The sequence below is a fragment of the Muscardinus avellanarius genome (genome assembly GCF_963383645.1).
Source record: "Muscardinus avellanarius genome assembly, chromosome: 3".
NCBI lineage: Eukaryota > Metazoa > Chordata > Mammalia > Rodentia > Gliridae > Muscardinus > Muscardinus avellanarius.
The window spans coordinates 156,467,559-156,490,581 of record NC_137788.1 but is presented as its reverse complement, the minus strand read 5'-3'; positions in this window follow the sequence as shown (position 1 = coordinate 156,490,581).

Genomic DNA, 23,023 nt, shown 5'->3' with positions numbered 1-23,023 from the left:
AAAATACTGCTTCTCATTCCCGGCAGGTCACCGGCAGAGTAGCCAGCATCATAAAAGTCCCCATCTCCACCCCAAAACAAAGTATTTTTAAAGAGAATGCTTCTTTCAGATATGATATTGAATATAAAAGAGTGATGATACTTGTTCCACTGGTCAATTAATCAGAAGCTTTTTTTCAACAATACTTTTATTGGTGCTATGTAATCACACATCATAATGAGGTTCACAGTAATAGAGACATAAATGCACACAGCACTCACTCAGCTCCCTGCCAGACCCTACCCTGCTTCCTCTCCTTCCCCATACACGATATTGAGATTGGCACTGATAATTTCATGTAAGTACGTAGCACATTTTTGGGTCCCTAATCCCCAGGCGCTCTTCTTTTGAGATGAAGATGAAAGAGGGGGTCTTCCTTCCTCAGGAAGATGCTCAGCTTAGGTATTTCTTCCACATGGAATTTCACAGATCCTCAAAGTTCTGCAAAGAGTGTCCCTCCTCTCCATGTGGACAGTCAGGCTTGAGGATGAAGGGAGGACGCAGCTGCTTTGAGCACCTCGGATGCAGCTCTGATTTTCAGAATTATCACCCTCTCCAGCCAGAAAATCCACCTTTTATAAAATAATATCTATTATTAATATGAAACTAAAATATAATGGACATCCTTATAGCTGAGCATTTGTACATATCCTTAATTATTTATAATAGCGCCCCCCCCAAAAAAAAGAAAGTGCCCAGTCAAAAAGAAGAGATTGAGATCATTACAATATTAAATGAGCAATTGCATAAAAGGCTTACGACAGGCCGGGAACACAGCAGATTTCTAACTAGTTGCTGCTATATCACGGCCATGATTGGAATCCTATGTGGACATTGTTTATTATGAGAATATAAAGGAGATTACTGTTGAAATGTGTCCACAATATACTATGAAGTCAAAATAATTACTATAAATCTTCATGTACTGTCTGTGATTGTAATACCATTTGTTTTATAATATGTTAAATCGATTATGTTTGGGGAACAGCATTACAATTTTCTTTAATAATGTGACTATGCTTTCCAGAATCAAAGTCCTTTGATATTTTTAAAAGAGGGAACATGTCCTATTAGCAAAATATTAGCTGGGCATGGTGGCGCATGCTTGTAATCCCCGTGCTTGGGAGGCGGAGACAGGAGGATAGCACAGGTTCAAAGCCAGCAGCGCTGGCTTTAAGAGACCCTGTTTCCAAATTTTTTTTTTTAAGTATAAAATAGGTCTGGGAGTGTAGCCCAAAGGTAGAAGAGCTTCCAGGAACCCCAGTACCACCAAAAAAAAAAAAAAATTAAAGTCACCAGAGAAAGCCAGACATGTGGTGTGCACCATAGTCCCAGCTACTCAGGAGCTGAGGACAAAGAATCTCTTGAGTCCACAAGTTTGAGACCAGCCTGAGCAACAGAGTGAGGCCCCTTCTCAAAAAGTAAAATAAAATAAAAATAAATTCAACAGAATTACTGAAGACATCTTGCCCCACAGCTTCTCCTCTCCAAATAAAAATAAATAGTCCCTGTATTAGTCAAGGTTTTCTGGAGTAATAGAATTCACAAGAGATGTGTGTGTGTGTGTGTGTGAGTGCGTGTGTGTGTATGTATGTTTTATATATATGTAATATATATAAACATATAATATATATACATATATATGTATGTGACATCGCTTTATGATATAAAAGGAAACTTGTTGAATCAGCTCACACTCCAAAGTGACGTGTCCCTAAAGAGGCTGCCTGCCAAGGAAGGGCTAGAGGAACCAGCGGCTGGTGGAGCAATCTAAAAGCTGGAGTTTCAGAATAGAAATAACCAATGATGCAGTCCCGAGCAAGATAAAAAGGCCGGGAAATTTATCAGAGAACCGTGGGTGAAAGTCCAGTTAAAGAAGCAGAGGGCTGACATCCTGTATCTCCAGGCAAGTGCGGTGCCTTCACCCAGGAGGATCCGAGCTCGCTTTCACAAACTTCCTGTAGCTTCAACCTTTGTTCCAACCGAGACCCCAGCCTCTGAGACAAGGCCACCCTGACTCAGGGTATGGGTTCCCTTGGACAAGGCCACCCTGACTCAGAGTAGGGGTTCCCTCTTGCTGTTCTACCTGCCAATCATCTCATCAACACCCCCAAAGTCATGTGGTCCTGGAATTCTCTTAATCCAGTCAAGTTGATGATCTCGATTAACCATCACAGGCCCTAAGAGCCTCTCAAACCTGGCACCTTCTCAGTAGCACGAGGTAGAAAACAGAGCCCTGCAGAGGTCGCAAATAAGCCAGAAGTGAGGAAGAGAGAGGAAAGATGACAGTCCTACCATACCTTGGCATCAGAAGCCATCCTGCTGATCATCAGCAGAGAACCCTTTTTCTTTTCATGCTGCAATGTGAGTCATAATAAAAGAGGCAGAACAGCAAGGTCTTTATGGAATATCAAGGAGAAGTTGGGGTGGGGGCACTTTCTTTCCTATATGATGAGGCCAACTTGACCTGAGTCTACACTGTACTGCTGATCCCCCAAGGATCCAGGGCAAGTTCAGCACTCCTTAAGTCAGACTCCCCACCTCCAAAGTGAGGGCCATGCATCGTCAACCTTTCTAGGGGTGGCCAGGCACCATGGCGCGTCCCTGCAAACCTGGCACTTGAGAGGCTGAAACAGGAGGATCACAGGTCCAAGGCAAGCCTCAGTGACTTAACAAGGTGCTCAGCAACTTAGTAGGGCCTGTCTTTAAAATAAAAATAAGACGCCGGGCGTGGTGGCGCACGCTTGTAATCCCAGCATTCAGGAGGCTGAGACCAGAGGATCGTGGTTCTCGGACAGCCTCAGCTACTTAGTGAGGCCCTCTGCAACTCAGTAAGACCTGGCTTCAAAATAAAGAATAAAAAATAGGGCAGGGGGTGTAGCTCGGAGGTCGAATGACCCTGGGTCCTCCCCCAGACCCGCAAAAAATAAATTAAATAAATAAATAAAAATAAGTAATTAAATAAATTAGTCTGGAGTATAACTCAGAGGTAGAATGGCCCTGGGTCCAATCAAAGAAAGAAAGAAAAGAGAGGACATTTCTAAGGTTTTGTGGGCACTAAATGAGATACTTAAAACACATAGCACATTCCTGAAGCAGACGGAATACACAATACACAATAAATACTGGTTATTGGTAGAGTTATTTGCCATTATCAAGGGGGAAAATGTGCTATTTTTTAGTTTAAGAATATTAAATATGTTATATGGCAACACTATTGGTATTTCTCATGATCCCCTGTTTATACTACAAAATTCAGACATTTGGCAAAATTCTCATATTCAAACTCTACTCTTATTAAACTTTTTTTAAGCCTGAAGACTATGGAGTTTGAAGTTCAAAAGTTTACGAGCCTTGTTTTTATCTTTTGCTATCTGATTGCTTTTCTCTAAGGGGAACTTTATGAGAAAGAGGGTACAGATTTACTAGTCCTGTTCTAAAATAGGCTCTCTGTTCTTAATATATAGCACACTATTTCAGAAAGAGCTCATTTCATAGCTAACCTTCTTTTTTTAAGGTGTCTATTGAGTAGGACAGTGTCATCCAACACACACACACACACACACACACACACACACGAATAAAGCAAATTTTTAAAAATTACATTTTGGGGATTAAAACATATGTAAAAACAAGACATAAGACAATTGCACAAATAACAACAAAAAACTAAAAAGCTACAAAGTTAATGATGGAGATAAAATGCAATCATAAATATACTCAGTATAAAAGAAGAAAAAATAAAACAAGGACCAAGATCATACATTTACCCTCAATAACTTTTAAAAGATTGAAACAAAACAAAGTTTTTTCTCTGACCACAACAGAATCAAACTAGGAAACAACAGAAAGATTTCTGGGAAAATTGAAAATATTTGGAAATTTAACAATGCACTTCTAAGTAACCCATATGTCAAAGAGAAATTACAAAAGAAATTAATTTTTCAAAAAACTCAATAAAAATGAAAGGAAAATATGTCAGAATTTTTATGGTGTTGGTAAAACAGCGCTTAGAGCAACACTTACAGCTTTGAATGCTAATATTAGAAAAGAAGAAAGAAACCAAATCAAGTGTCTGTTACAGCCTTCAGAAACGTTTAAAGAAGACTAAATTCAGCTCAAAACATTAAAAAATGAAATAATGAAGACAAGAGAAACAGGATACAGAAAACAATGTTTAAAACATCCATTTGCTTAAAAGGAACAGCTCCAGACAGACTTAACAGTACCAAACAAAAAAACAAAAAAAAAAAAAAATTACTGCTTTGAGGAATGAAAAAAATAGACTTTTCTCTATGGATCCCATAGATGTTGAAAGGTTATTAAGATAACATTATGGAAAACTTTATGACAATACATACAATAATTTACATGATGGGAACAAATTCCTTGAAAAATAAGAACTGCCAAACTCAACTCACTAAAAGGAATTAGATAATGCCATTTGGCCTCTAGGTATTTCCAAAACTAAGCTATGGTTATAAAACATTTTTAGATAAATTGCCATAATACTAGATGTCAACTACTAAGCCAAGCATGGGAGGGAGGGATAGGGAGAGAATGGGGTGGGGATTGGGTGGGGGCTGACTGGGAAAAGTGTGCATGTATGTCTACAAAAGTATGTATCCTACTATGATGTATGAATACAGTGCACCAATAAAAATAAATAAATTTAAAAAAATTAAAAATAAATTAAAAAAAAAACATTTCTGAAAAGGAAATACCTGGGGCTAGATGGCTTCACTGGTAAAGTCTACCACTTTAGGGGAAAAAAGTATAAATTATAAAATGTCTCCCAGAAAACAAAGAATAAAACACCACCATTTTAGAATTTTATAATGGAGAGTAGTCTTTGATGATTAAGAGAAACACACACGCTATTACTTATTGGTAGAGGTTTACAGACTCTCTAGAGGCCACACACACAGGTCAGGGTCACATGGACAGAGATGGGAGTGGACCTGGGATATTTGCTTTATTGGGGTTCAGGGTGGGGAAAATAAGCTCAGCCAGGATGGTTGCACATACCTGTAATTCCAGTTACTCGGAAGGCTGATGCAGGATGATCACAAATTCAAGACCAGACTGGGCAACTTAGCAAAACCCTGTTTCAAAAAAAAAAAGAAGGAACATAAGCCAAGTATTGCTTGGAACATTTAAAGCCAACAAGAACAAAATTTGAAACAAATCCATGCAAACGCCATGAGGAGTTACCATCTAAGCTAGATGGCCCAAAATAGAATAGCTGTGAAGGCTGCATATTTGCCAGAGACCCGAACACAAGCCTACAACTCATTTTTTCTGGCCACCATTTCCCTGGTTTTTGGTTACTATGAAAGTTAAACCAAAAGATGACCAAAAAAATGCTATCAGTCCCATAGTCCTCAGAAGCATAAACACAAAGTATTCAAAAAATTGTAAGACATTAAGTCCAGAACTATTTAAATATGAAATTATATCATTATTCAATGAGGTTCATCCCAGGAATGCAAGGTTGGTTTAACATTTAAAAATAAAGCAATATAGGTATGCACTACATAATTATATGTATTAAAAGACTAACAGAAGCTGGGCATGGGCGTGGTGGCACACATTTGTGATCTCAGTACTTGGGAGGCTGAGAAAGGAGTATCATGGGTTCTCAGCATCAGCTACTTATTGAGGCCCTCTGCAACTTGGTGAGACCTTGTTTTAAAATAAAGAATAAACTATAGGGCTGGGTGTGTAATTCAGAGGTAGAATTCTCCTGGGTTCCATCCCCAGTACCTAAAAATATATATATAAATAAATAAATAAATAAACAAACAAACTAAACTAAAAATGAAAAATTATGTGACTAACTCCAGAAAGGACAACAAAAAGAATTTCACAACAGTTAATCTGTTTATTACTCAGAAGACATTCAGAAACCAAGAGCAGAAATCTAACAAAAACAAAACAAAATATAAAGCCTACAACTACCATAATGTTTAGAGGTAGAAGTCTGAAAGCTTCATTCCCTCAGAACAGGAAGCAGCCTCTCACCATTCTTATCCAACATTCCGCTAAGGATCCTGTTTGTGCAATAAAGTTAAAAAAAATAATAAAGAGGAAACATTTAAATTGAAAGAGGAAAAGCAAAATTTTCAAAATTTTCCTTATTCACAAGCAACACATCGTAAGACAATGGTTTATGAATTGGCGTAACTATAATAATAATTTAATGTACATCAAAATTTAATCTGGTAAGCCTTAAATGCACTACAATAAAGAGAGAATTTAGAGCCAGGGATGTTGCTCAGTGGCCAAGCTCTTGTCTAACATGTCCAAGCTCTCGGGTTGGATCCCCAAAATCACACATTAAAAAAAAGAAGTAAAAATAAAATTTAAAAATTATCATTTTTGATGTAGTACTAGAGATTGAACCCAAAGACATTCTACCTCTGACCTACCCCCTCAGTCCTATTTTATTTTATTTTGAAAACAGGGTCTCACTAAGTTGCTGAGCACTTCACTAAATTGCTGAAGCTGGCCTCAAACCTGCAATCTTTCTGTCTCAGCCTCCCAAGTACTGGAATCATAGATGTGTCCCACCACACCTGGCTAAAAATTAAATTTAAAAATAGACATCAGTGGTTACTGTGGGCTAGAAGAGGAAGATATTAATAATACTAAAGCATGAAAGAAATTTTTGGTGCAATGGAAATGCTCTAAATCATGATTTTGGTGGGGCCCATGTGAATGTATGCATGTGTCAAAACTCATCAAATTATCTCTTAAAATTGGTGAATTTTAAAAAGGTGGGTGTGGTGGCACACACTTGTAATCCCAGTAATTGGGAGATTGAGACAGGGAGCTAACAAGCCAGCCTCAGCTACTTAGTAAGGCCTTCCACAACTTAATGAGACCCTGCTTCGAAAATAAAGAATAAAAAATAGGGCTGGGAGTGTAGCTCAGGGTAGAATGTCCCTGGGTTAAATCTCTAGCACTGTAAAAAAAAATTGGTGAATTTTATCATATTAAATATTAAATTATACTTTTATAAAGTTGATTAAAATGTGTTCAAAGAGAAACAACTATTTGTCTATATATACACTCACCACACATATATCACACACAACACCCATACATCAACTTTTTAAATTAAACGTTTACATCTTATCAGAATAAAATGTCCATTCCTCAAAATAAGGTAATGGCTATAAAAAGATAAGCTTTTGATTTAAAAATTATATACTTACAGGCAGGCATGTTGATGTATGCCTGTAATCCTCCCAGTACTTGGGAGGCTAAGACAGGAAGACTGCAGGTTCAAGGACAGCCTCAGCAAGTAGTGAGACTCTCATCAACTTAGCAAGATCTGTTTCAAAATAAAAATAAAACAGGGCTGAGAGTGTAGTTTGAGGTTAAAATACCCCTGGGTTCAATCTCCTGTATCACACAAACAAAATTACATATCTGCCTGCTTCCTTCCCCTGGATACAGTATATCACACAGTAACTTTACACGCAAGAGAATATGATATTTGTATATTTTCTGTATACCAAAATGTACTGAGTTTCTCTGACAAGTCACATCTTGTTATTATCACTAGTTCCTGATGTAAACCATAATTTAAAAAAAAAATCTATTCAACTGGGTGTGGTGGCACACGCTTGTAATCCCAGTAATGGGGAGACTGAGACAGGAGGATCATAGGTTCACAGCCAGCCTCAGCTACTTAGTGAGGCCCTCCGCAACTTAGTGAGACCCTGTTTCAAAAATAAGGAATAAAAAAATCGGACTGAGGGTATAGCTCAGAGGTAGAAAAACCCCAGGTCCAATCCCTAGTACCACAAAAATAAATTTAAAAATCTATTTCTAGCCGGGCGTAGTGGCTCACGCTTGTAATCCCCGCACTTGGGAGGCAGAGACAAAAGGATCGCGCTGGTTCAAAGCCAGCCTTGCTGGCTTAAGAGACCCTATTTCCAAATAAAAATATTAAAAAAAAAATAGGTCTGAGAGTGTAGAAGGGTTTCCAGGAACCCCAGTACCACCAAAAAAAAAAAAAAATCTATTTCTTAGGATACAAAACAAGTCGGTGGTTGATGAGAAACTCTCACGTCATATTCAGACATATTTTTTCAGACTCTTTCATCTAACAATGTTTAAGAAGAGATTTTTCCATCTGTTTGGAGAAATGTCTCCCTTCAGCCTACTGGTTCAAGCATTTCCGGTCCTTTTTCCCAGATACACAGCAGGATTCAAGGTGAAGGGTGAAGGGTAGAATACCACAGATTTGTTCCATGTGCAATATTAATGGCAAGAGAACCTTGACTTTTGCTTACTCTATTACTTCCACTAAAACTGACCTTCGATATAGGAAGATTTTGGTTTCCCAAATAAATGGTGGGACCGATGTCTTTTATTAGACTCAGGAACGGTAATCAACATCGATGCTTCCAAGGCCACGATTGGCTTTTTAATTCAAAAGCCAGATAAGAGAACGGAAGTCACCAGGAGGCACTAAAAGCTAAAGTAATCTTTATTTCTTAAGAATGTAAAACTATTTACTCAGGGATCACGGTCTGCCACTCTCCACCATTATCAACAGTTATCATATTTATCCTGTTAACAGGATGGATTTATTGTTTGTGTATAATAATTTGGGCCCACGCTGCACGGATGCGTTTTATGGCTTGTAGTCAATGGCGATATATTGCAGGTCTATAACCGGGCCATAAACCACAGATGCCATTGTGAAAATGAATGAGCCCGGGTATATACTGAGCTGGTTTTAATTATATGTTTATCTTGCCTCATTCCTTTGACTCGCATTTTATTTATACCACATGTGATTACATGTGGTATAGAAGCAATTTTAGGGGGAATTGAAAAACCCAAAGCAATCATCTTATTTTACTCAGCAAAGCCACATTACTTACATTGACAGCAATTATATCTCTATATATCATGACATTCATACAATATCTGGTCCCTTCCACCCACACTGGTTCCATTTGAAATTCTATGAACAGAAGAATTTAAAGCAAAGTTTCTTTGGTTTTGATTTTTTCTTTCCTTCTGTTTTCTTCCTTTTTTCTTCTTTTCTTTTCTTTTCTTTTTTTCTTTTTTTTTTTTTTTTGTCATACTGGAAATTGAACCCAGGGCCATTCTATCTCTGAGCTAAACTCCCAGATCTTTTTATTTATTTATGTTTTGTTTTGAAACAGGGTTTTTCTAGGTTGCTGCGAATCATGTTATTGCTGAGGCTGGACTCAAATCTCCTGTCTCAGTCTTCCAAATACTGGGATTACAGGCACACACCACCACACTTAGCATGAGATTTTTAATTATTCGCTCAATCACATCTGTACTTACAGCCAAGATACAATAGCTAAACCTGATCATTAATCTTATGTCATTTTATACTTAAAAATTATATTTACTGAACATTTTAAGTCATCATAGGAAATAATCATCTATAGAACTTTTTGGTACTAGATATTTTTTCTTATTAATTTTTTATTGGTGCATTGTAGTCATACATCTTAATGGGGTACAAGATGGTAGAGGCATACATGCACACATCACTCATTTAGCCCTTCCCCAATTCCTACCCCATTCCTTCCCTTCTCCCTTCTCATGTTTGGCTTGAACCAAGGGACATTCTACACCAGAACTACACTTCCAGCCCTTTTATGTTTTGTTTTGTTTTAAATTTTAAAACAGGGTCTCATTAAGTAACTGAGGCTAACCTGGAACCTAAGATCCTCCTATCCCAGTCTTTAAAGTACTGGGATTACAGGTATGCACCACCACACCCAGTTTAGAACTAATTTAAATAGCTATTTTGACTAACAGATTTTCTCTATTTTATATATTACCTTTGCTTTGACTTAAAGGGGCTTTTTTTTTTTTTGGTGATACTGGGGTTCCTGGAAGCCCTTCTACCTCCAGGCTAGTGGGCTACACTCCCAGACCTATTTTTTTTATATTTTTAATTTGAAAACAGGGTCTCTTAAACCAGAGCGGCTGGCTTCGAACCTGCGCGATCCTCCTGTCTCCGCCTCCCAAGCGCGGGGATTACAAGCATGCGCCACCACACCCGGCTTAAAGGGGCTTTGAGAGCTATTAGATGTTAAAATATCTCAGTCTAGCCGGGGGTGGTGGCACACGCTTGTAATCCCAGCACTTGGGAGATTGAGACCAGAGGATTGTATTCACAGACAGGCTCAACTACTTAGTGAGGCCCTTTGCAACTGAGACCCAGCTTCAAAATAAAGAATAAAAAATAGGGCTGGGGGTGCAGTTTGGAGGTAGAATGTCCCTGGGTTCCATCCCTGGTATCACAAAAATAAAATAAAATAAAATAAAATAAAATAAAATAAAATAAATCTCAATCCCCAGAGCCAAGGATTCCCATGAGCCAAACATGGTCCTTTCCTGTGACATGGCTTCTAGGTCACAGTCCCAGCCTCATTCCATGCTGGATGTAGTGTTATGTGACAAACTTCCAGCCTTAGTTTCCCTGACTTGCATGTTAACTGCATCTGAACCGACAGCCTCATCCCCAGCATCCTCCTGGACCGGGGCTCTAACGCTAAGCCTGGCTTTTCCTTGCCTGTTTTGCATACCTGTGCTCTAGGCCTGCAGCTCAGCCCCCATCACTGACCATAAGAACAGGTTCAGCTTTTCTTCTGCCCTGGCTTCAGCCTCCTCTATTTCGAAACCTCTCCACCCACCCCCAAGCTTGAAACGCATCTCAGACATTTTGCACTGTCTATGCCTCTATATGGTTCGGTCTATATCTCTCCCAGAACACCTTGCTTTCAAGTACATCCTACTTATGAGAGTGGTTTTAAGCATCAAACTGCCCTATGGTTTCCTTTTCCTATGAGTGGCTAATTTCTGTACCTAAGTAATGACTGGTTTTTGTTTTGTTTGTCTTGTTTTATGGTACTGAAGATGGAGCTCAGAGACATTCTACATCTGACCTACACCTCCAGCCCCGTTTCATTTTTTTATTTGTAAAAAGTGTCTTACTAAGTTGCCGAGAGCCTCATTGAGTTGCTGAGGCTGGCTTCAAACCTACGATCTTCCTGTCTCAGTCTCCCAAGTACTGGGATTGCAAGTGTGCACCATCAGCTAAATAATGACTGTTTGACCTAAGATGTTTCTGTTCTTGTTCTACTAAATAGTATCATGAATAAAAGGCCGCTTGTAGTGGAAGCACAGTTCAGTAGTAGAGTGTGTGCTTTATATAGCCCAGCACCCCAAAATGAAAATAAAATCAATAAAAACAAAATATAATGTCATTTGGATGACCTCATTAAGAGTAAGAGGAATGCTGTATAGTTCTATAACTCAACTTTATCTAAATGGTCAGAATCTCTGATTGAAGAGACATATGGGATTCTGAGCTTTAGTTTCAGGATTGGCCTCTTGGAAAAATCTAACAACTTGTCTGGAAGCAGGGATTAGAAAAGCGTGTTAAGACATTCAAAAGATTCACCAAGCCGGGTGTGGTGGAGCATAGTTGTAATTTCAGTACTTGGGAGGCTGAGACAGGACGATCACAGGTTTGCAGCCAGCCTCAGCTCCTTAGTGAGGCCCTTTGCAACTTAGTGAGACCCTGTTTCCAACAACAAAAATTACATTGGACTGGGGGTGCAGCTCAAAGGTAGAATGACTGTAGATTCAATCCCCAGGACCACACACACATATTAAATATATATATATATATATATATATATATATATATATATATATATTTACCAGTTCAAACTCATCACCTGCCACCTTGGAGAGGTGACGGTCAAGGACTTATCATTCACGATAACATCTGTTGGTGCCTCCGACAGCTGGGCAGCCCCAGGCTCCTGGGCAGGACTGAGTCTTCATTAGGCTGATGGTTGCTTACTGAGTACTGGCTCAAGATCTGCTGCTCCTGATAACTCACAATAAACCAGACAGACATGCACACCCAGCAAAGCTGGGGGCCAGGCAGGGTACATTTCATCACAAGGGAAAGCCATTCATGCCTTTGGAGAAACATTTCTTAATTTGGAATAGGGATCGCAAAAAGACGGTGAGAGAAAATAGCGGTGGAATGCATTTGTTTCATTTTGCTGTCTTCAGGATTCAGTTGGTGCCTCTGTCATCCCCGGGGGTGTGTTTTATTATTTAGAAGTGTGTGGAGTAGCTTTCAATGTCAAAAGCACTTTCCAAGCCTAATTCTGATCTCAGAAAAGGCCTTAGCCAGGCATGGTGGTACATGCTTGTAATCCCAGTACTTGGGAAGCTGAGACAGGAGGATCCCGGTTCTCAGACAGCCTCAGCTATCCAGTGAGGCCCTCTACAACTTAGTGAGAACCTGTTTGGAAAATAAAGAATAAAAAGTTGGGCTGGGGTGTAGCTCAGAGGTAAAGGCTGAAGCTTTGAGGCTCTTGGAAAGACAGTCATTAATTTGCTTATTTCATTGAACAACTATTTAGTACCACATGCTTTGTGCCGGAGGCTTCTAAGTGCTATGGACCCAGAAGTGAAAATGTAGATGACAGGTGGGCCTCGGGGCACGTGCATTCTGATGGAGAAAGTTGGTGAGAAAAATACTAATGCCTGCCAAGAGGCCAGGCAATCATCGGTATCATAAAGAAATAAAAAGCGGGCACAGACACAGGACCTCAGGAGGAGAGATAGGACAGGTAGGGACAGGCACTCGGGGGGGGGGGGGGCAATGTGCACAGAGATCCACAGCCCCAGAAGAGTGACAACCTAGATAAATATCAGGAAGAAGAGTCATCCAGCAAGGAGAAGCAAAAGTGCAAAGGCCTGGGGCCGGGACGAAGAGGAGCCAGAGGTCAGATGCCTTCAGCAGAAAAGGCCCAGGGTAACAGGTTCAGCTTCCCCAGCAATGTAATTTCATATTATATTAATTCTTTTTTCCCTACAGCACACGGAGTAAGTGCTGCTTTAAATCAAGACTCATATCCCCCCATTCTGACCCCCAACCCGACGCAGGAATCACCTTTGTTTGAATTAATTATTTAATCACTTTCATCACGAAGGACTTCAAGAGCTGCCTGGTGTTTAATTCAAGACAGTTGGCTCTCTCTTTGAAGGCAGATTAAAAACGGAGTGGCAGAAGAGAGCCGCTTCGGAGAGGAAGGGGGGCAGGGCTAGGGCGATTGTCTTTGATTCACAAAAGCTGTCTTCAAATTTACCAAAGTGACACTGTTCACTTCACCGAACAGGGAGCGGAAGCTCCCAGAAAAAATAAATAAGGAAGTAAATAATCAAGCAGGGTGCCCCGTACCGCAGGGCTCCCCGCCTCTGACTTGGGGGGTCAGGGATGGCAGAATGGCTGGGGGTCGAGCTGGGCGAGCAGGGTCTCCTCCTCGGTGCGCAGTAAGATCTGCCCGCGACATTGTCCACCTTATCTGATTTTATTAGACAGCTGTGATCTTCTCCCTTCAAACCTGTGTCACCGCTGTTCGAAGGAATTCAAGTGATATGATTAGGGAACATGGCTTCTTGTGTAACCAGTCAGAATCACGGTCTGAGAGTTTGGGAACAATGACACACACTGCTTCCCGGGCTGCCCAAGAGCAGAGGCCCAAGCCGGATGACAGAGGGGCTGCGCTGCTCCGCCTGGTGTCCAGGCTCTCCTCCAGCCACTGCGCCCAACTGGACAGGTATCACTCAAATGGGCCCAGGCTCCAGGAGGGACCCAGCGTGCCTCAAAGTGCTCCTCTTATAAGAAATCTATGCATTTGATGTGCCTGTAATCTCATCACTTGGGAGGCTGAGACAGAAAGATTGAATTTGGAGGCCAGCCTCACAACTTACAGAGGCTCTCAGCAACTTAGCAAGACCCTGTTTTAAAATAAAAAATTAAAAAGGGTGGGGGGTATAGCTTGGAGGTAGAATGTCCTAGATTCAATCCCAAGTACCTCCACAAGAAAATAAAATAAAAAGAGAAAAGAGAAGAGAAGAGAAGAGAAGAGAAGGAAAATAGGAAGGAAAGAAGGAAGGAAGGAAGGAAGGAAGGAAGGAAGGAAGGAAGGAAGGAAGGAAGGAAGGAAGGAAGGGAGGGAAGGGAGGGAGAAAAGTTTAGCCAGACATAGTGGCATATACCTGTAATACCAGTACCAGTACTTGGGAAGCTGAGACAGGAGGATCACAGATTCAAGGGAAGCCTCAGCAATATAGTAAAACCCTGTTTCAAAACAAAACAGAAAATAGGGCTAGGGGTGTAACTCAGAGGTAGACTGCCCCTGGGTTCAATCCCAGGTACCACGCACAAAAATAAATAAGTAAATAAATAAGTAAGTAAACTCTTCAACAGTGGTTGACGAGTTAGAGCTGGGTGGCTTTCTATAAACATTCCTCCTCCTTTCTGAATCTCACACTAGCATTCGAAGTCCCCCCAGAGAGTCATCCTAGGTGACATTTAGGCAAAGACCTGAGTCCAAGGGTCTGGACTACTTAGGCATCTACTCAGCGTGTGTTTCTGTTTCTCTTCATGGTGGGCTGAGTTTTTTTTATCTTTTCTCCTCTTTTTCTCTGCAGGAACACCTGGGGAGAGAAGTAAAGCTTCCCACCCCAGACCACGTATATCAGGATGAGGTACCAGGGAACCTCTTCTTGAGATTCTCCCAACATCCTTTATCCCAGAGGTTTCATGAGGGACAAGGTGGGTGATCAATAAGCTCATATTAAACTTAAGTGAATTTCTATAATACTAACAGTTCATGATCATAGATAATGAGTGCTTCAACCCCCTGCCGTTATTTTTTTCAATTCTATTGACATCTGGAGGTTTCTTTTGTTTTGTTTTTCCACTACAGGAGATTGAACCTAAGGTCACCTTACTTCTGAGCGATATCACCATCTTTTTATTTTTTATTTTGAGACAGTCTTACTAAATTGCCGAGGCTGGCCTTGAGCTTGTGATCCGCTTGCCTCGGCCTCCCAAGTTGCTGGGATCACAGGTGTGCCACTCCTAGCATCTCCACGGATCCAGCGAAGATGTAAGTCTGAAGTGAAGACTGTAATCCCAGTTGTATTCGGCCACCAGAAGGCCAGGGAGAGGCGACAGGTCTATCTTCTTCAAGTCCTCTTCATACCAATGGTTTAAAATATTAATGCTGTTGTATTTTCAAATATAAGTAGAGCCGACGTTTTTGTATCAGTTCCAAGACGGATGACTTAAAATGCACTCTTTCGATTTGAGTTGATTTGGGTCAAAGCTTAAAAGAAAAATGCGTGTGTGGATAAGTAGAGATTCAGTCCCTAAACAGCCCTCCATTTGCTAATGCTCTTTTTCCCCCTCTCGGCCTTCTATTTTGCAACAAAACAACTCAAAGGGCCACCATCTAAATATACCAATGCAACCTGTAAGCTTGACGTAAGTGAGAAATGTGTTTGTGGGCAATAATTTGGGTAAGAGTTAACAAATAATGTGGACCACGTAAGGAAAAAGCTTCAAGCCTAACCACACAGTTTAGCTCCTTCCGGGTCCACATTTCCTCCTGTTTAGACAATGGCCTGCATCTCTGGCTCTTCACAAAGAAGTATTAACTACCTGCCTCAAGCTTGTACTAGGAAATTAACATAAGATATTTTCATTTGACCGTGATCACATGAAGCCCTCTCTAATCTCATTTGGCACATTACCCATCGGATTTATGGAAATTCTCAATGAACCCTGACCTTGAAATGTAACTGCATAAAACTGTATGGGAGCTATGACTGGGGTGTTCACAAGCAGTACCCTTAATCTTGGCCACTGGCTGAGTTTGCCTGGATCCTCTAGTCACCCTCGAATCCAAAAGGGGATTGCACAACAAAACCAGGCTTGCAAACGCAGGACATGGGCTGATTAGCAGAGAGAGTGGTAAAAAGGAATTAATAATGAGGGGCAGAAAGATAGCCAGAAACTGCAAACAGCAGGGTGGCTCTTCCCTCAGAACTTGAAAATAAAGTAACAATAGAAAGGGTAGTCATCTAATTAAATAATAATCTCTTGCCTCTTTAATGATGTTCGTGTTACTTAATTTCTTGACTTCTTCAATCTCCGGGGCCATCATTTCAGCAAAAGCCGAGCTGAGAAACTTTTAACAAGCCTGTGTCCTAGCCCTGGTAAGCAATGTATCACAAATGGAAAAATAAAATTAAAAAGTCGTTTGGCAGCGAGGTACCACATAATAAGATGGGCATTTGAAATCATACTGGAAGCTTTGAACTAAGGCATGCTTTTTTATCCTTATCCTCTCCCAGAGTTATGTAGGTTACATCCCTCATGGGTAGGGTGTTTTAGAGAGGTGACAGGGAGGATGCAAGGAGAAGGGAAATTATGGGACAAATAATCACAAAATTCTTTCAAAACAAGCAGTATTATGTGGAGGAGGCACTGCAATAGTGTCTGCTGTTGCCTACTGAACCCAGTCTGCATTGTCAAATATATACGGTATTTTTCCAGGCTGCATTGTTTAATGTTGTCTTTTTGAGATCGCCATACTCTCTACAGCCTGATGTGTTAGGGGTTAGTCATCCAGTTTTCATTGCTGGGTCCTGTATAAAAGATACCCAAGAAATAAGAAATCGATATGATTTTGAGACCAGTTCACAGCGCAAAGTCGACCTTCCCTGTTCAAATTCCCATTCTGTCACTCGTTGGCATGTGTCTTTGGCGACATTTCCCTTGCTGTGCCCCGGTGTTGTCATCCCTTTGGCCCACTTAGCCTCTTGGGGTTTGCATGAACATTAAAATTAAGTAATTTATGCAAAGTGTGGAGTGCTAGGCCTAGCCTATAGTTAGTGCTTAATATATTCTTAACTTTGTCCTTCTTTTTATAGGCATCTTCTCTTCAAAAGAAACATGATCTTCTGACTCCACTCCAATATGTGCCTACTTAAACATGTTGCATTTTTCCATTATTTTTAAAATACTGTATCATAAGTTTTCAGGACCCTTGCTGGACCCACTCCCTCCCAAAAGATGAGGAAACTCATGCTCCAGAAATTAAGTGTCTTCCCCAAAAGGCAACCAAACCAGTGGCCTGTTTTTTAAAACAATGAAATAATCCATTCTACCAAAACTGCCTTCATTAGCCACAAAAAAAAAAAAAATCCCTGCTCTGTTCTTCTGAAGTTCTCCCGCAACTGATTTTCAAAGCTATCCAAAGTGATTTCTTAAACAAATAGGACTACTTATCTTCCTTATAGAACTGTATTGCTAGACTGTGTTTCAGTTTCCAATGGCCAAAGACAAAACTCGGAATTGTTAAACCCAATTGCACCTCAGCTCCAGCTTCTTCTTAGCACTTCCTTAGCACAATAAAAAATGAACCCTGTTCCCTTTCTTATCCCATGCACTAAGATAGGGTTTCTAGGTCATAGGATGCTTGCAACTCTGTACCTTCCGAGCATTGGTGATTCTAGAACTTGGAAATTTGTGGGAAATGTTGATAATATAAAATATCGTCCTTTGAGCATAGTATCAGGGGCAGATGAACCGTGCTATATTTTATAGACTATGAATAATTTTTCTTTATCATTATTAATTCCTCTACCAATAAATGACCGAAAGATATACTTTTTTCCTGCCATTTAAATACAGGATATGTCTAAATAGTAGTTTTCTACTCAGAATTTTTATATTCTATATTTACACTTGCATAGGCATAGCAGCATGAAAACCTCTAATTACCTCCCGTGACCCTGGTCCCACTGCTGATTCAACCACCTCTCTCAACTGGGATTACTTGCTACTCAATTCTTTGAAGCCAGCAAAACTTGCGTTGTTTAAAAATAAAAAAAAACCTCCCCTTCCCAGGCCAGGTGCAGTGGTGCACACCTGTAATCCCAGCTACTCAGGAGGCTGAGGCAGGAGGGTGAAAAGTTCCAGGCCATCCTGCAAAACGTAATGAGATTTAGTCTCAAAATTTCACAAATAGAAAGGGCTGGGGAAGAAGCTCAGTGTGAAGCCCTGAGTTCAATCCCCAGGACCACAAGAAAAAAAAAGAAGGAAGAAAGAAGGAGGAAAGGAGAAAAGAAGGGAGGGAGAGAGGAAGGAAGGAAGGAAAAAAGGAAGGAAGCAAAAAGGAGGGAAGAAGTCCCCTTTCTAAAATACTGTTAAAATTTCATGTGGACATATATACATTACTTATATAACTAACTTAAGTCAACTTAAATTTAGGAAATTTAATAGCACTCGTGTTAAAAAAATTTCTGGTATCACAAAACCAGAAATACTTGGAAATTACAAGTATTTCAGGTAACACATGCATCAATTTCCAAAATGTCCTTTCATATAAGATATTTAGAGCATAGAATAATAATTTGTGGACACTTCTTATTAACCTTTTGAGCCACTTTCACCTTTTTTGTTTAATCTTTTTTACATCTTTCATTTTACTGAGTCTTCCTAGAACTTAAGGAAAACTCTTTTATGAACTAATATAGAGAGACTAGAAATTCTTAGCAGCCAAAGTATAAATGGAATCCATCGTGTTAACAGACACATGTGGAGGACCTGCTTGCCTGGCTGAGTGGATGCATTTCCCGTAGGACTCGTAGACCTCTCCCAGCATTCATCTCTTCATTCCCACAGTGGAATCCCAGAGTGACTGAACACTCCTTACCCAGGTGTGCAAGCGAAGGAACAGCCCAGGGTGGTGTTCGTGGTAAGGCAACCTCTCATCCACGCTGGGGTTAAAATCCTCAGTGGGGAAAAGAGTTGTACACATGATGCTGAGCAAAACCCACAAGCAGCAAGGGGGCACCTCTTTGATAGTCCAAAGGAAATATTAAACAAAAACTTTGTATTATAACCTGCGTTCGCCATTTGCTAGCACTCTTTAACACAATGAAACAAAGAAACCTGGATGGGCCGCTGTAATAGAGTTGAGTGCGTGTCCTGGGAACACGAGGTTTCTTCACTGCTAGAATTGCATCCACTAGCACCATTCCATTCAGCATAAATGTGGCTTTAGTGTTCATCTAAAAGATGCCCTAAGGCTTAAACCTTCCCCAAGCGGTCAGTCGGGATGGTGGGAATGTGATTGGGGAATTTAAAACCCACTCAAACATCATTAATTAGACAGTCTCTGATGAAATTAAACCTTTGTATTTGGGTAGGATCATTTTCCAACATTCTGAGTGATCCTAGTTTTTTTGATTGCTGAGCACCAAACCCACGTTTTCAAGAGTGCCTTATTTCTGAGACAACTGGCCAAACTAGTAAGGTTTTGCCAAACATCTAAAATTAATGGAGAAATAAAATGAAGGTTTTTGTTATTGGTATATTGTAATTTTACATTGCAGTGATATTGAGAACAATAGAAACATACCATCACTCTTTAGGGCATGGAATCAACTCTCCAACATATAGGCACTGGTAGAGCCTTACTCAATAAAAATGAGAAAGAAGCTCAGAAAATAAAAATGAGAATCAATACGTGGGATGGCGACTTTACTGTTCCTAGCTCCAAACCCAGAAGCAAGAACTCCATCCAATCGGCCCTGTGTCATCACAGAATATTCTTGTCAGGCTTAAAAAGATGAAACTGTGCACCATAAGCAAGTGTGGATGAGTGATACGGGCTTTAACGATCTCAAAGAGCAGAATAGGGGGCTTCTATGCCTAGGAAACAGTAAGGCACATGTTAGTTGATTTTAATTATATTTAAGATTCTGCAAATTTCAAACACTAGATATGTATAGTAGAGACTCGATGCTTCACTATTTTATACCAAAGAAGGCAGCAACAACCTGTTCACATCAGAAATCCCATCAAAATTGTCCACAAAAGTGGTCCCTGTTATCACGTTTCTGTCTTAAGGACATTTCTACCAGTGTCTCCACAGTATGTTACCACAGTATATTGTAATCTCAGTTGCCTTGCCCATCCAAATACTAATTATACTAACACTAATTATTGACTAGAGTTTAACCATTGTTTTTATTTTTTTAATTTAATTTTATTTATTTTGTGTGTGGTACTGGGGATTGAACTCAGGGCTCTTCTACCGCTGAGCTACACCCTCAGCCTTATTTTATTTTTTATTTTGAAACAGGATCTCACTAAGTTGCTGAGGCTGGCCTGAAACCTGCAGTCCTCCTAATTTCAGCCTCCCAAGTACTGAGATTACAGGCATGTTATAAAGGGAATAAACTCAGAAGGGACTGAGCCAAGCATTTTATCCATTCCCTCACTTCATCGGAGCTCTCTCTGAGATGGGTATCAGGACCCTCCCACCTCAAAGACAAGGAGCCTAAGGCTTAAGGGAGCTGAGTAACTCACCAAGCTCATCGATCTTGGGTATGAAGAGGCTGGGAGGTCAAGCTCAAATCCATCTGACTTCCTAGCCCAATATCATCCCTCCAAAACCCACAAGCACTACGAAGGCAGGGGCTGGAGCAAAGACTCACTCTGCATCTAGTGACACAGCCGTCCAGGACCAGGCTCCTGACACAAGGGCTCCTCACACTCCTTTTCAATTGAACTTTTTTTCTTTGAGTCTACAAATCTAGACTAATGAATTAAATAGTTTTGATTTGGTGGACCCAAGGAAGTTGATAGGGAGAGGGTTAGAAAAAAAGGTGCTCATCTGATTGACCAACTAATAAACCACAGCTACTAGTGAGAGCAAGAGTAAGTTCTATTGACTCTTGACAATGCAGGGAAAAATTAGGAAGACCTTAACAAAAGGAACTCTGTGTGTGTGTGTGTGTGTGTGTGTGTGTGTGTGCGCGCGCGCGCGCACGCACACGCTTTACTGGGGATCAAATCTAGGAATATTCTACCTCTAAGCTACACCCATAGCCTTATTTTATCTATTGTTTTTTAAACAGAGTCTTATTAAACCGCTGAGGCTGCTCTCAAACCTGTGATCCTCCTGTTTCAGCATCTCAAATACTGGGATGATAGGTCTGCACCACTGTGCCAGCTAAAGAAGTATTTTTTAAAGCATTCAACTTATCAGAGAGCTTAATTCTTCTCCCATTTAGTTCCATTAGGACCCTTAGCTTGGAGACTACAGTCTACATTAAATGCCCTGAAGATGGATCTAGGAACTGACAAAACTTAGTTACTATTACTCATGCAATGGCGTTCTACAGGACTAATGTTTGAGAGCCAGGAGCAGTGGGTCTCACCCTTGAGTGCATAACCTGAGGAAAATCACTTGCACTTGAGGCTCTAGAAGACTGTGAGCTGGTAATTTCCAGGAGAATATTTCATTTGTTTTTATTTCTTTATTTTCAGTACTGGGACTTGAACTGGGGCATTTTACTTCTGAGCTACATCCTTGATAAGTCGGGTCCCTCCCCCCTTCCCCATGTGACCTCTGTAAGAACAGGAGGCAGAACCCTGGAAGCCAGAAGCAGAGATATCGCAGACTCCAGGTGCCTCGAGACTACAAACATCGCGAGACTACAAATGTCGCGAGAGAATCGGCATCCCTATAAAACGTCGGTGCCTCTGATCCACCACGTGACTCAGCCAGCAGATCAGGACTATGCACAGCAAAGCTCCAGACATGTGACCCATCGGTCCCTTCCCCCACAGCCAGCTGATGCTCCGGAGGGGCCAGGTCCAAATAAAGCCACGGTCTCTGATAACTCGGTTGGTGTTTCCATCTCCCTCCTAAACCTCTTAACTCTGTTTTCAACCATTCATCTGGTGCTGACCCCAGGAGGAGTATTGGGGTTTTTCCCCCCTTTTTTTCTCTCTTTTTGAGCCCCAGACTCCCCAACCCGCCAGCAGCTCAACAGCAAGGTCCTGTGCTAGCGATCGGCTTGCAGGTGTGGCTCCCTCCACCGCGGCAGCTGCAGCCACGGTGTGCAAGCTCCAATCCCGCCACCGCTTGCAGGCTCCATGCAGCCACTGCAGGCTCTGCTGGCCGCCAGACCGCCAGTTGCACCCCCACTGAGCCAGGCTGGTTGGGGGTACACACCCTGTGGCCTCTGGCACCTGTTCAGCCTGCCGACCACCTGCGCTGGCCAGGACCTCCAGGCCTTTCTGTTCTGTCTGCCCTAACCAGGCTCATTGGGCGGCGCACAGCCCGGTTTCGGCATCCGCCACAGTCACCCACGCCGGGCTTGACTTGCAGATGTAGCTCCACTAGCTGCCACTGCTCTGTTATGCCCACCTCGAGCTACGTAGTGCATACCGTGGCCCAGCCTCAGTGTCTGCCATTCGCCACCCCAGCTCCACCACGCCCCCAGAAGCTTCTCAGCGCTTCTGCCACAGCCAGCCCTGGCAGGCAACACTTCACTCTCGTAAGCTCCCTCTCCTTCCCTTGGTTAGCAGGTTCTGGACTTGGGTCTTCTGGTCCACTGGGACCCTGAAATCCAAGAGCTTGGTGACCCATTTCTCCTAGTCCACTGGAACCACCCTCCGGATGACCAGGTCATTCTCTGGTTTTTGAGAAGGGATGGAAACGTCTTTCCCTATCTCTTAACCCCCGTTTCTGAACGATTGATCAAGAAAATGGGGACTCCTATTTTCTGTTCTTTGTTTTCACCCACGAACCAATTATGGGAAGTCGAACCTTTAAACCAGCAGAGGACTTATGCCCTGAGCGCCTGTCTGGCCTTGATACAAGTTGGGTAATGGGTTGTGGTGGCCCAAAACTGGTTAACAATTTTTGTAAGCAGTCTGGTAAATGGGTCCTAAGTCTTTATGTCCAGATTTTTTTTCCTACATTCCCATCACTCCAAATGCTCTCCCCCATCAGCTGCCATTTTACCGACAGCCGCCATTTTCCTAGTGACGCCACAGTCACCACCTTGGTCGCAACCTTGTGACGTTACACATTCTCCATCTTGGCCTGCACCAGCCTGCAATTTTGCTGAGTCACAGGCACAGTCGCCATTTTGTGGTAACACGTAGGTGTCGGCATCTAACCCAGCTGGGTTGCAGGTACCACTTTCTGAGGTCTCCTCACCACCTCAGCCACCAATCCTATCCCAGGACAGCCTCCCACTCTAACCCACTCTGTTTTCCCTGCCATCC